This window comes from Somniosus microcephalus, chromosome 8 (assembly GCF_052327205.1).
Source record: "Somniosus microcephalus isolate GS21.2 chromosome 8, FLI_Smic_1.0, whole genome shotgun sequence".
Classification (NCBI taxonomy): domain Eukaryota; kingdom Metazoa; phylum Chordata; class Chondrichthyes; order Squaliformes; family Somniosidae; genus Somniosus; species Somniosus microcephalus.
Genome location: NC_140994.1, coordinates 147,841,190 through 147,856,493, shown reverse-complemented (window position 1 = coordinate 147,856,493; position 15,304 = coordinate 147,841,190). Strand labels below are relative to the sequence as shown.

Sequence of the window (15,304 nt, the reverse complement as noted above, 5' to 3'; positions counted from 1 at the left end):
GAGTCCAGGAACTTCTCCCCCTCCCTGATATGTCGCAGTGTCTGAAGCTCGTTCTCAAGCTCGGTAACATGGAACTTGAGTTCGCCTAGCAGCACACACTTGTCGCAGATGTAATCACCGTGTGCCTCAATGGGGTCCACCGGCTCCCACATCTCGCAACAGTAACACATCACCTACTCCATTCTATATAATTAATTAAATTTCTTATTAGTTATGAAGACCCTGCCTGGATATAGATGATATCACACCACTATTCAATAGGACTTACCAACTTAAAGGTATAGAAGAGAAGGAAGAAAACCAACCAACCAGCTGATCACCAACCTCCTCCTTGAATACTGTCTGTGGGGCCTGTTTGGTTGACTCGTCTCGCTGCTCCGCTTCTGCAGTGCTGTCTAAGCCTGGGCGTGGGGGAAAAACAGAGCAAAAAACACACCCTCACCTCCCACTTGCCCGAACTCTCCCACTTACCAAAACTCCAGCAGCACTCGATGCACAAAGCACTCCGTGCACCTCACTAGCCCTGCCCCTTTTTATACCTGGATTCTACTTCCGGTTTAAACTGCCCAATAGTTTAATATACCCTTAAAAAATTAAACTTACTTCAAATAATTGACTTTTTAACACACTAAAATTCACAAAATACTCTTAAATGATTTTTCTCCCACTTACCAAAACTCCAGTAGCACTCGATGCACAAAGCACTTTCATTGCTAGGGGGATAGAATATAAAAATAGGGAGGTATTGCTTCAGTTGTACAAGGTATTGGTGAGACCACACCTGGAATACTGCGTACAGTTTTGGTGTCCATACTTAAGAAAGGGCATACTTGCTCTCAAGTCAGTGCAAAGAAGGTTCACTCGGTTAATCCCGGGGATGAGGGGATGGACATATGAGGAGAGGTTGAGTAGATTGGGACTCTACTCATTGGAGTTCAGAAGAATGAGAGGCAATCTTATTGAAACATATAAGATTGTGAAGGGGTTGGATCGGGTGGATGCGGGGAGGATGTTCCCGATGATGGGTGAAACTAGCACTAGGGGGCATAGTCTTAGAATAAGGGGCTGCTCTTGCAAAACTGAGATGAGGAGGAACTACTTCACTCAGAGGGTGGTCGGTCCATGGAATATGCTGCCCCAAAAAGCTGTAGAAGCTACATCATTACATAAATTTAAAACAGAAATAGACAGTTTCCTAGAAGTAAAGGGAATTAAGGGTTACGGGGAGCAGGTAGGAATTTGGACATGAGTCTAGGTTCGGATCGGTCATGGCCCTGTGGGTAGCGGAGAGGGCCCAGGGGCCGTGTAGCCTGATCCTGCTCCTATTTCATGTGTCTAATTCTGTTAGATTCAGGAGATGGTTCTGTGATAGTGGATTGGCGGTTAGGATCAGATCAGCCATGATCTTATTGAATGGCGGAGCAGGCTCGAGGGGCCGATTGGCCTACTCCTGCTCCTATTTCTTATGTTCTTATGTAGGAAGGGAATGCCAGAGCATAGGACCTAAACGACTGAAGGGACAGCTGCCAATGGTGGGGCAAAGAAAGAAAGATGGGTGGTGATTCACAAAAAGCCAGAGTCAGGAATGCAGAGTTTGGGGGTTGTAGGGCTGGAGGAGATTTGAGAAAGGGAGGGATGAGGCCATGGAGGGTATTAAATATGAGGATGAGCATTATTAATTGGCACGGTAGACTTCCATGACCCACCATTTGGCATCAGTGGGTCTAGGCCTAGACCATGGAGAGAAAAAGAAGCCAAGATTCCAACTGATCATTAACTGGTGACTATTGGAAATTATATGGAGGTCATTTTTAACTTCACTGCTTGGACAGTAAACTGATGGCACAGATAACCCACCCATTAAAGAACCTGCCTGAATTTCCTTTCTATTATGGAACCTTTAAGGCTCTGATATGGACAATGACCATTTGGCTGTGGCATCTATTGAACCAGAATCCAGTATCGGTCATTGCATTCGAGAAGAGAGACAAAATGGGAAGGGGAGAATTCAGTTGACAGTGCTTTGCTATTGTGTTAATTCCATCTCTACCCCTTCACAGCATTACAACTGCAGCAAATGGAGATGGGACTGAATAAGGCAATTTATTTGTGCCAAAATGTTAGCATGAAATGTTCTGTGGTATCATATTTTACTAACCAACCTGGTGCCATCTTGTGGCACATTATATTCTGTACCATGTACATTTTTATTCTCATTATTATTGTAACAAAATCCTAGAGAGATCTAAATAATCAAATCATAGAATGATACAGCACAGAAGGAGGTGTGTTCCAACCTTTCTTTGTCAATAAGACTTAATCTGCATGCCCTTGATCATGAGAATTTCTTAATCATACTAATAAATAGAAATGAAAAAAGTGCAGCTATATTTAAAAACTATTATGTTCGATCCTACTTGAATGCTCCTTATATGATTGATCAAACATTCTTACGTAGAAAACAGTTTCCATTTTTAAATATTGGAAGAATCTGCCCTGTGCCAAGTGTAGCAAAATCTTAAACTCAGCCTTCATAAAGTCATTTATGATTTTGCTATACCTAGCACAGGGCAGATTCTTCCTCTATTGTGGTTAAAATTTGGCTAAGTAACCTTAAAATGGCACACATGTGCCAGTTTATCTCGACTGTTACTACTGTTATCATTCAGACTGGTTCGATGTGCTACTCCAGAGATGTGAAAAAAACCATTTATGCACAATTTACTTTGGAATTTTCAGAGAAACAAAGGAACAAACAACCAAATGTAAGACAAATCCTCATTTTTATGTTGGCATTGAATTCACTGTGATCTCCAGGCCAATCAGATTTAAGCCCCTGCATGGAGACTGAGGGCAGAGAATGCACAACAAATAAAGGTGATGCAACAAGGGGGGCTCGTGGAACTACAGAGAAAGCTAGTGCTGGAGAGAAAGATGAAAGACTATGGCCTGGATATTAACGGGTGTGGGTGGAGGGGTGCGGAGTTTCGGATGGGAAACCTGGAAGTCCGTCTAATTAACAGGTTTGGCTTCCAGTCAAATGGGGAGGACTCCGGAGCAGGCCGCAGGAGCAGGTAGGTCTGATCCCCAACTCGGGGGGTCTTTGTATGGAGAGGAGCTTGGGGGGCCAGGGAGAAGCATTCCAACTCCTCCTGGCCCACAAGCAGTGCTGTAAAGGCACTTTCTACCCGACACTGTCCTCGCCTTGCTTCAGCTGCTGGGTTTCCTGAGCCCTGGGAAAGCCAGAAGACCACTGTTAAACTGGCACAGCAGGTTAAATCGGAGACTGCCAGCCTCTTTAAAATAATTAAATTGCCAACCTGCTTCCAGGGAGTGGGTTAGCTGCCCACCCCTTGACCTGCCTCCGTTAAGCCTGGAAATGGGCAGGTTAGAGTCGGGTTTGAGATTTAAAATTTTTTAACATCTAACCCACCCGATTTTGGGTGTTAAAAGTCATTTGTGGGAACTTGGGTCTTTTACCGCTGCTTCTCGGGGGCCAACCGCCACATTCTACATGGTGGTGCTTCTCCTGGTTATATCTTCTTGGCGCTTGTAGGCCACCTCTTAAGAGGAAGAGAAGATAATGTTAAGAGTCTGTGGCCTAGAAATTCAGTTAGGCGTGCCAGCCCTTAGCGCCTTAGGGGGAGTAGATCTCGAGCGCTAGGCGCTTATCGCCCGGGCGCAGCGCGATCTGCGCCTCTCCCCAACTTCAGGACACATTTAGCGCCGGCGCAAAGTCTTAGCGCGCGCCCTGCTGCACGCGCAGATCATGACGTCATTTAATAGTGCAACGCCCTTTGTGCGCCCCAAACCGGAACTTCACTCGCGCCGGCCCATTGTGCGCCGGGCGTCCCGAGCGACTGTGAAGTGGAACGGTACACAGGCCAGCCAGGCCGGGGGGGAGCGCTAATTAAAGGGCACTTACCCAGCAGTATAAAGGCCAGCCATTTTGCAGCATTCACTCTTGTGCAACGGTTTTTTGGACAGAGACCAAGGAGGAGAGTTTACTGGTTTGGACCAACACTTGGACAGGTATTTTTGGCTCAGGCCAGAGCTTACCAATTATCTTTGCCTTCATTCAGAGCTCAGTGTTTGCCAGCATATAATGGGGGCTGCATTGGGAGGCAACGCTGAATTTCAGCCTTATGCCAGAAGGGCTTACAGACGCCGTGAGAGAGTGGCAGCCCTGGCTAGACGCAGAGGGGGCAACAGGCGTTGCCAACTGAGGCCTTACCCACGCAGGGTATACCGCCAGCAGACCTCCTATCTGACCATGTCTGCCGCGATGTGTGTTAGGAGGCTGCGATTCCGAAGGGAGGTGGTTGCAGACATCTGCCGGCTGCTTCAGAGAGATCTGCAGCCACAGCTGATGTGCAGGACGTCTCTGTCGGTGGCAGTGAAGGTGACGGTGGCTCTCAACTTCTATGCCTCCGGCTCCTTCCAATCCGCTACTGGGGACATCGCTAACATCTCCCAGTTCGCCGTGCATTGCTGCATCCGCCAGGTGACCGAAGCCCTTTTCAGAAGGAGACATCAATTCATCTCCTTCCCCATGACCCTGGACAAGCAGCAGCAGCGTGCAGTGGGGTTTGCAAGAATAGCGGGCTTCCCCATGGTGCAGGGCGCCATTGACTGCATGCATGTGGCTTTGCGGGCACCTCTTGAGCATGCCGAGGAGTACCGCAACCGGAAGGGCTACCATTCCCTCAATGTACAGCTGGTGTGTGACCACAGGCAGCGCATCCTAGCTGTCAATGCCCGCTTTCCAGGCAGCAGCCACGATGCCTTTATCGTGCGACAGACAACTGTGGCTGACATGTTCCAGGCACAGCCTCCCCCAAGAGGATGGTTTATCGGGGACAAAGGCTATCCTTTGTGTACCTGGCTCATGACCCCGCTCTGCGCGCCCACGACCCCTGCTGAAGAGGCATACAACGAGAGCCATCAAGCGACGAGGAACCTCATAGAACAAACAATCAGCGTGCTCAAGCAACGGTTCCGCTGTCTCGACCGCTCCGGGGGAGCCCTCCACTATTTGCAGGATCGAGTCTCCCAATTCGTCGTCGTTTGCTGCATGCTGCACAACCTGGCTATCCGCAGGACTCGGGCACTGCCACCTCATGTTGGACCACCACCTCAGGAGGAGGAGCATGAGGACGACGAGGACGAGGAGTACCAGCCCAGGAGGGACGCACAAGGTCCAAGGGCCGCCCGTCGTCGGCTTATTGAACGTCACTTCTAGGCCCCCTGTCAGGGAATGGCTTGTGCCAATGATAGAACATGATTGCAGCCGCTCCGCAAGCCCTCAGCCGGTTAAGGCAACAAACACTTCAAAGATCAAACATGGACAATGTGAATAAATAAAATGCTTTATTGTACAAACTCTGGGCCCTTCCCACATGAAAACCAAAAACAGATGAAACCCCCAAAAAACACTCAAACACATTACTCGCTCCCACAACCTGGGGAGGATTAACAAAATAGGGCAACTAAAATGGCCGTCATTCTCGGCCTTCGTCCAAAACAAACATCACATCATCGGCCTTCAAAAAACAAACATCCAATTCTCGGCCTCAAGAAACAAACACAAATGGCCACACATTCGACTATTTGGCCCGCTAGGGCGATGCCTTGGCCATCTTTGGGTGGCCCCTGCCCGCCCTGCTGCTCTGCCTCAAAGTAAGGCCATTGGCTGCTGCAAGGCTGGGGGCAGGCTCCTGAGGGGCACATGTCGTGACGGCAGATGCCCTTGGGGGTCGGCCTAGTCGAGGTCTGGCCGTCGAGCGGTCGGCTGTTGATTGCTGCAGCTGTGGCTGGCCAGCATCAGTCGCTGCAGCAGCTCCTGGCAGCTCCACTGGGGGAGTGGCTGTGGCGGCTGGAGGAATGGCGGCAAGCTGGCGGATGGCAGGTGCTCGCTGGTCGCCTGAGACACTGGCACTCGCCCGGGCCAGCACTGCAGCATGCGCACCAATCTGCCGAGGGACAGACCGATGTGCGGTTGCAGCGCGCCGGGTGCCCTGGCGATGCCTGGCTGACACCGCGAGTGTGGCAGCAGTGAGTGCCCGTGTTGACCTGTTCACTGACCGCAGCAGAGCAGCCAGTGACTGGATGGCACCACTAATCACCTGGCCAGTCGCTGACAGATCTGCCCGGTATTCCGCCCGACTGGTGGCCTCTAAGGGCCCGAACTCGGCCACACTCCGAGAGAGGGAATCGATGGACTCAGGCAACCGTGCCACTGCTGCCATGAGCTCCGTGTGCCGGCGCTCCGAGTCCGCGGACAAGTCTTTGAGGCGTTCCATCTCCTCGGCGAAGAGCATCTCCTGACTGGAGGCCGGACTCTCCCTCTGGGGAGAAGGCCGCCGAGCTGGCCGACCCTTCCTGCGTTGCTGGAGGCCGCTGGGCCCAGCAATTGGACTCCCCTCCGACGCATCCCCCCTCTGGGGAGAAGGCCGCTGAGCTTCCACCCCCCTCCCGCCTTTCTGCAGCACGCAGGTCCCAGGAGCTCCCCTCCCCTTCGACACTTCCGCCATGCTGCCCTCCAGGGAAGACGTGTCCCCTACATTGGCCTGGGTGGCCGCGGCTGAGGGTTCCCCTGATGGGCCGCCTTCCTCTTGCTCCTCCTCGGAGGGTCTGTCACTGGCAAGTTGAGGGACCTCCTCTTGACCATCTGAAAGCAGGAAGGCACAAGAGTAGCTTTAGAGTGAGGAGAGGGCGTCAGTGCGGGATGCATGAGTGGTGGCATTCAGCGCATTGGTCGGACAGTGGCAAAGGATGTAGATCTGATGCGCAAGTGGGACGAGAGAGGTGCAAAAGGTGATGTCCTTACCATTGCTGCTCAGAACAGGGTCGGCATCTCCACATGCAACGGGCCCAATCACCCGGCCACCCATGAGGCGCTCCACGCGATGTTGCAGGTCGGTGAGTGGCTGGATATGGGGTCGTTCTCCCCCGGTCGCAGTCCGGCTCTTGCGATTATTCGCCAGCTTGGCCTGCAAGAGAAAGGACGGCCTCTAAGTACAGTGTGTCACCGTGATCTTGTGTGCACTGCCTCCCATGGTGGAATAGCCTGGCCAGTGTGTCGCCATGATCTGGTGTGCAATGCCTCCCATGGTGGAATAGCTTGGCCAGTGTGTCGCCGTGATCTTGTGTGCACTGCCTCCCATGGTGGAATAGCCTGGCCAGTGTGTCGCCATGATCTGGTGTGCAATGCCTCCCATGGTGGAATAGCTTGGCCAGTGTGTTCAGTGCAGAATGTGCAATTGATGCTCATGACTGTGCCATAGCTGCTGGATTAAGGCTGGCCATTAGAGCTTTCAGGTCCCTTTGCCCATAATGTGAGGTGCACATGCAAGGATGAGGAGGTCATTGGAAAGGGTACTCACCCTGACAATGCGTGTGAGGTCATTTAACTTTTTGCGGCATTGGGCACCGGTCCTGGGGACGTCGCTGTTGGCTGACAGCTTGCTGGCGACATGCCTCCAGGCTCTCCTGTAGACGCGGACCATTGCCTTCTTGCCATTGTCCGGGTACAAAACATGGCGCCTCTTCTCCACAGCAGCAAGCAGCACACTCAGATCACGCTCTGAGAAGCGCTGTGCATGTTCACGGGCCTTCTCCATGTCTTCAGGCGCTATTTGGGTCCAGCAGCAGTGTTCAGGCCTAGCTGGAGGGCTCCACTATCCAGGGCGTGGCAGCAGACACAGTCGACCCTTCCCCCTTAAGAGCTGGCCGGCGCCAGGGTGTCTGCTGTCAATCACGAGATGGCCGCACCTGCGCTGCGCCCGGCCTCGGCGCTATCGATCACCACCTCCGGCTTAGCGCCCAAAGAGAGGCGTCCAGCAGCAGTTTTAGCGCTCGCCCGAACTAGTAGGGCGAAGCTAATGAATATCGGAGAAGTGACCTAGATTTGGCGGCGGCCGCAAACTTTAGCGGACGCCCCACTTTAGCGCCCCAAAAGTGGCGTCAATGAATTTCTAGGCCTGTGTGTGTGGCATAGACACTTCCTTCCATATGACTGCATGCATCCCATATAATGGAAGTGCATTATGAAGTGTCATTGAAGAGTAGCGTTAGCCCTTTGGGAGACTGAGTTGCCAGAGTGGTTTTGAGTAAAGAAAGTGCTTGAGTGTTTGCAGAGACTGCCCTTTGCAGAAGTAAATTCCCCTGACACCCAGCTGCTGAGAGAAATAGTATGAAAGGTAAGGTAAGTGAAGGCTAGGATGTGCATTGGCAGGTGTACTTCGACTAACTTTAGCTCCCCTTATAAGGTCATTGAACCTCTTTTAGCACCTGGGGTGAAGATTGCACTGACTGATTCTCACTTCCTTGCAGAGAGTATGCAGTACCCTCTTATGGGTCTTCCTGCTCTCGCTGTCCAACGGTCTTACTCTTCCAACACAGACTTCTCCGAAAAGTACCTCTAGGGATGCATCTGCGAATATGGAAGACCTTCCAGCTGTTGACCTCCCTCCAAATCTGCTGCTACTTCAGCCATTTTTGCAGAAAGGTAGTGCTGCCTTTTAAAGGCTTCACCAGAACTATATTTCCCTCCCATCCAGCAGTATCAAGAGTAGTAGTTCTGCTTCAAACCTGTTCTACATATCAAATGAGGGCATTGGGAGAAACTTGTAGAGGGTTAGAAGTGGATTCACATTGGTGGCTGGCATTACCACTCTGCTGCTGTCCCTCCTGTGGGAAGAAATCCAGGCCCTGGTGTCAAGGATCTGAGTTATGTGGAAAGGCTGGTGAAATTAGGGCAAATGAACCTGGAAAGGAGATCTCTTGAGAGGTGATTCTTTAGGGGTATATAAGATGGGTAAGGGAATGAAAATAGTAAAACCAGAATATTACTTTAAATAATGAGTAGGAAAAATGGGCAGAGGCACAAATTAGTACAAGGTTAATTTACGAAGTTCATTCTTCCTCACAGAGTGAGCAATGTAAGGAATAGACTTCCAGATAGAATAATGAGGACAAAAACCCTGGAATCATTTAACAAGCAATTGGATGCTGCAGTGGGGGAATATTTGAATATTTCTGGATGGATGAATTTAGATCGGCTAATCGTCTTTCTCATCTTGTGATCACAGCCCTAAACAGCCTGTCGGAGGTTGATGAGCTGCTGCTGTTCACACTTCTTCTCTTGCCACTTCTGGAGATCAGCAGCTGCTGCTCATGCTGGCTGGCACTGGCGTGTATCGTTACTTGCCAGCTCATAAAAGCAGCTGAGAGAATTTCCCAACTGTCGACATTGATATTACATAGCTAAAGGTTGTGCTGACCAGAGCTGTTAATAATAGTGGCTCTATATATCCTATTTCTTTATTTTTATCCTTTTTTTAGCATTTAAATAGTAAAAGTATAGTCAAAAGAAGGGCTGGGCCGATTAGGGATCAAAAAGGAGATATTATGGAGGCAGAGGGCATGGCTGAAGTACTAAATGAGTACTTTGCATCTGGCTTCACTAGAGGATAGATACTGCCAATGTCACAGTAACAGAGGAGGTAGTAGAGAAATTGGATAGGATAAAAATAGATAAATGGGAGGTACTTAAATTTGCCAGTGCTCAAATTGGAAAAGTCACCCTGTCCAGATGGGATACATTCTAGGTTACGGAGGAAAGTAAGAGTGGAACTTAGGAAAGCTTTGGCCATAATCTTCCAATTGTTGGATATGGGAGCGGTGCTAGAGGATTGCAAATGTTACACCCCTGTTCAAAAAAGGAAGAGAGATAAACCCGGTAATTACAGGCCAATCAGCCTAAGGTCGGCGGTGGGGAAACATTTAGAGACATTAATCCAGGACAAAATTAATTGGCACTTGAAAGATATGGGTTAGTAAATGAAAGCCACCACAGATTTGTTAAAGGCAAATCGCTTTTGACTAACTTGTTCTTTGGTGAAGTAACAGAAAAGGTTGCTGAGGGTAGTGCGGTTAATGTAAATAGACTTTCAAAAGGCGTTTGCTAAAGTAGTACCTAATAATAGACGTTGGCAAAATTGAAGCCCATGGATTAATGGGGCGGTGTGGATATTAAATTAGCTGAGGGAGAAAGCAGAGATCAGTGGTGAACAGTTGTTTTTCAGACTGGAGGGAAGTGTGCAGTGGTGTCCCCCAGGGGTCAGTGTCGGGAGCAGTGCTTTTTGATTATATATGACTAGGACTTGGGTATACAGGGCATAATTTCAAAGTTGCAGATGACATGAAACTTGGAAATGTAGTAAACAGTGAGAAAAATAGTAACAGACTTCAGGAGGATGTAGACAGACTGGTGAAGTGGCAGACACATGGTAGATTAAATTTAATGCAGAGAAGTGTGAAGTGATTCATTTTGGTAGAAGAATGAGAGGCAATATAAATTTAAATGGTAAAATTTTAAAAGGGGTGCAGGAACAGAGACACCTGGGGGTATATGTATGCAAGTCTTTGAAGGTGGCAGGACAAGTTGAGAAGGCTGTTAAAAAGGCATACAGGATCCTTGGCTTTATAAAGAGGCATAGAGTACAAATGCAAGGAAGTTATGCTAAACCTTTATAATGGTGTGGAGATGCCAGTGTTGGACTGGGGTGGACAAATGTAAGAAGTCACAACACAACGTTATAGTCCAACAGTTGGACTATAACCTGGTGTTGTGTGACTTCTTACATCAAACCTTTATAAAACACTGGTTAGGCACCAGCTGGAGTTTTGTGTTCAATTCTGGGCACCACACTTTAGGAAGGATGCCAAGGCCTAAGAAGAGGGTGCAGAGGGAATTTATTACAATGGTACCAGGGATGAAGACTTCAGTTATGTGGAGAGACCAGAGAAACTTGGGTTGTTCGCCTCAGAGTGGAGAAGGTTAAGGGGAGATTTGATAGGTGTTCAAAATTTTGAAAGCTTTTGATCGAGTAAATAAGGAAAAACTGCTTCTAGTGCCAGAAGGGTCGATGGCCAGAGGACACAGATCCAAGGTAATTGGCAAAAGAACCAGAGGCAACATGAGGAAAATAAAATTGTGCAGCGAGTTGTTATGATCTGGAATGCACAGCCTGAAAGGGTAGTGGAAGCAGATTCAATATTAACTTTCAAAAAGGAATTGGATAAATACTTGGTGGAAAAACTTACAGGGCTATGGGGAAAGAGCAGGGGAGTGGGACTAATTGGATAGATCTTTCAAAGAGCCGGCACAGGCACGGTATGCCGAATGACTTCCTTCTGTTCTATATCATTCTATGAGGGCTTCATTCTCTGAATTTACTTACCTCTTTGTGGAGAAGTAGCTGTGCTTCCTCTTGATGGTACTTACAACAATTATGTATTTAACAGAAATATGAACTTTGGTATCAGCACTTAATAGGAGTATGAAGTTAACTCAAGTGCACTCTTGAATGGCGTATATGTTTTAAGTGGAATAGACTCTACCATAGTGTTGTATATTAAAGATTTGTTTAAAACCAATTATTCTGTTGAAATTAATCAGTAGACTAATGTTGTGCTGTATATGGTGAATAATCGCACCATGTTATTCAGCCTACATTACATTTTACAAATAACTGAGGACTACAAGACTCCAGATTTTACCTCTGGACTCTTGCATATTGTCTCCTTCTGGTCCTCTGTTTACGACCAGGACATGACTCTCCTAATCTTGGCCATGCCCATGTAACCTGAATTCCCTCTATCCAATTGTGTGCAAATTTTTTCTGCCGTTATGATCCAAGTCCATTACTTTCATTTTTTTTCTTCCCTTGACGCCTCTTGGGTCCTTCTGTCTGTCTGCTCCCTTCCAGTCACCCAGTCATACCACCTTTTGTTTCTCTTTGGGTACTTTGCACCTATAATCTTTTCCCAAACCATCACTACTCCTCTGCCTTCCTACTCTCCATCTGCCAGCCCAGGCTTGAATTCCCCCTTGGATAAGCCCACAGCTACCCTCTGTGCCAAGCCTGGCATTTTCCCATCAAGACACCAATTGCTGCCTCCTTTATGAGCAGCAATCCTAACTGCCCCATCTTCCTATCTCACTGACCTTCACACCCACTGGGGACTTAGCTTATCAACCTCCTCCCATCCCATTCACCCCAGCCACCACAGCCCCTTGGACTCTACCAGCAGATCATAGACTCTGGCACAGTTCCCATGGATTGGAGGGTAGCTAATGTAACCCCACTATTTAAAAAAGGTGGTAGAGAGAAAATGGGGAATTATAGACCGGTAAGCCTGGCATCGGTAGTGGGGAAAATGCTAGAGTCCCATTATAAAAGATGTAATAGTAGTGCACTTGGAGAACAGTGACAGGATCGGACAAAGTCAACATGGATTTACAAAAGGTAAATCATGCTTGACTAATCTACTGGAATTTTTTGAGGATGTAACTGGTCGAATAGATAAGGGAGAACCAGTGGATGTGGTGCATTTGGACTTTCAGAAGGCTTTCGATAAGGTCCCGCACAAGATACTAGCGTGCAAAATTAAAGCACATGAAATTGAGGGTAAGGTACTGACTTGGATAGAGAACTGGCTGGCAGACGGGAAGCAAAGAGTTGAAATAAACGGGTCTTTTTCCAAGTGGCAGGCAGTGACTCGTGGGGTACCGCAGGGATCGGTGCTAGGCCCCAGCTATTCACAATATATATTAATGATCTAGGCGCGGGAACTAGATGTAATATCTCCAAGTTTGCAGATGACACAAAGTTGGGTGTGTGTGTGTGCCGTGAGGAGGATGCCAAGAAACTCCAGTATGATTTGGACAGGTTGGGTGATTGGGCAGATGTAGTATAATGTGGATAAATGCCAGGTTATCCACTTTGGTGGCAAAAACAGGAAGGCAGATTATTATCTGAACGGCAATAGATTGGGAGAAGGGGAAGTGCAATGAGACCTGGGTGTCCTTGTGCACCAGTCGCTGCAGGTAAGCATGCAGGTGCAACAGGCGGTTAAGAAGGCAAATGATATGTTGGCCTTCATAGTGAGAGGATTCGAGTGCAGGAGCAAGGTTGCTGCAGTTGTACAGGGCCTTGGTGAGACTGCACCTTGAGTATTGTGTGCAGTTTTGGTGGCCTTATCTGAGGAAGGATGTTCTTGCCATGGAGGGAGTGCAGCGAAGATTCACCAGACTGATACCTGTGATAGCAGGAATGACGTATGAGGAGAGATTGGGTCAATTGGGCTTATATTTGCTGGAATTTAGAAGAATGAGAGGGGATCTCATTGAAATTATAAAATTCTAACAGGACTAGACAGACTAGATGCAGGCAGAATGTTCCCGATGGTGGGGGAGTCCAGAACCAGGGGTCACAGTCTAAAGATAAGGGGTAAGCCATTTACGACAGAGGAGGAATTTCTTCATCCAGAAAGTGGTGAACCTGTGGAATTCTCTACCACAAATGGCAGTTGATGCCAATTCATTAAATATATTCAAGAAGGAGTTAGATATATTTCTTAAGGCTAAAGGGGTCAAGGGATATGGGGAGAAAGCAGGGACAGGGTACTGAATTTGGATGATCAGCCATGATCTCATTAAATGGCAGAGCAGGCTCGAGGGGCCGAATGGCCGACTCCTGCTCCTATTTTCCATGTTTCTATCAACAATCGCCATCCTTCTCTGCGTTTCCCTGCAGACCGTCCATTCACTCACTAACGAGGCCCTTGCCATCCGCAACCTTATTGTGGATGATTGCATTAGTTTTTACGGAAACTTGGCTCATTTTGCCATTCCTGAGGTTTCCCCACCTGGCTATACTTCCCACATCTGGTCTGCCAAAACCAGGGTGGCAGTATGGCTCTTATCACAAATCACACCTAGGTCTCTTTCCCCACTCCATCTTGTTTCACCGCTTCTCACTTCTTTATAATTCTCATGCTCTAACGCCACAACCCCCCACCCCAATCCCAACTGAATTTCTCACCAAGATACAAAGCCCTCTTCGACCACTTCCTTGTATTCCTCACTACCCATATCTTCCTACTCCCTTCCAACTCCACTTCCTTCTGCATCTGCCCCTGGAATAAAAGACTCCTCCAAGTCACTTACAAGTGCTCTTTTAAACTCCCAACTGTCTAGCCTTTAGCCTTCCATCTACCACAATACTTCTGCAGCTGACAATCTATTCAACCATTCCCTCACCTCCATCTTTGATGCCTTTCCCCCCAGTAAAATCCTTACTCTCTCCCATCCTGGTTGTTTCCCCTGGTATGATCCTCATCTTTATGCTCTCAAGTCCAAGGGCACAGATTTGAGCATATCTGGTGCACAACTGGTTTCGTCACCCATTGACAGATCTGTTTGGACCACATCAAGTACTATTTGACCTTGCCCTCCTCTGCCAAAACCACTCGCTACTCCAGGATAATCCTGGAGACCAACGATAAGTCCCAGCTTCTTTTATCCACCACCAACCTTCTCCTTAAACACCTCTCCACTGCTTCCTCCACCCTCGCCTCCAATAAAAAGTACCAGGAGTCATGGTCACTAAGATTAAGGTCATCTGTTCAACTGCCTTTGCTGCACCTTCCCCCCCCCCCTTCTCCTTGCCCACCAAGCCAAATCTCATCAAAAGTTCCCATTAGTGCTAAACCTGTGTCTTTCTCTAGTTTCTCTTCTATCTCCCCGTATGCTTTCTCCAAGCTCATCCTGTCCATGTGAACCACCACCTGCTCCTCGTGACCCATTCCAATTAAACAGCTGATTATCCAACTTCCCTTCCTTTGTCTGCATGCTAGCCAACATTATAAATGGTTCCCTTGCCTCTGGTACTAACCCCTCCCTTTCAAAGCTGCCATCATCATGTCTCCTCAAATCAACCACCCTTGACCCCTCTATCCATTAGCTATAGTATGGAAAGTTAATGGTTGATGAAGCCTGTTCTTCAAATATGTTGGAACCTGTTAGGTCAGGAAGCCTTGTTTACTGCAAAGCTACTTCCCTTAAACAACTGCAATTGTTTACATGAGTAGTCGGCCTCATAGGATTTGGGAATAGATACGTCATGAGGTCTTATCTATGACCATGTACCTTTTTGATGTAGGCAAAATATATGGTGTATAAAGAAGCATGGTTATCAATAATAATTCAGACGGCTTGAAAGATACAGAAACCAAAAAGCCACCCTCTGATCCGGGTTCGGTTGATCCCTCAACCTGGATATCAATAAAGTCTGTTCTGTAAATTACACTACAAAGTGTCCTGCGCTTACTCAAAATGTGCTGTTGTGAACCATAGAAAGGAGGAGGTTGAATGCTAACATCTATTCCCTCAAGTCCTTGAACATTTTATCGCCTCCCAGATTGGGCTCACCTTTCAAACAACTCCATTTTTGAT

At 48.1% G+C, this 15,304-nt stretch overlaps 1 pseudogene; it reads left to right on the top strand.

Moving 5' to 3' along the window:
• The first annotated feature begins 2,991 nt into the window (after positions 1–2,991).
• The window catches only part of LOC147113858 (CDGSH iron-sulfur domain-containing protein 1 pseudogene), a 101,872-nt pseudogene continuing 89,559 nt past the window's right edge, over positions 2,992–15,304 (top strand).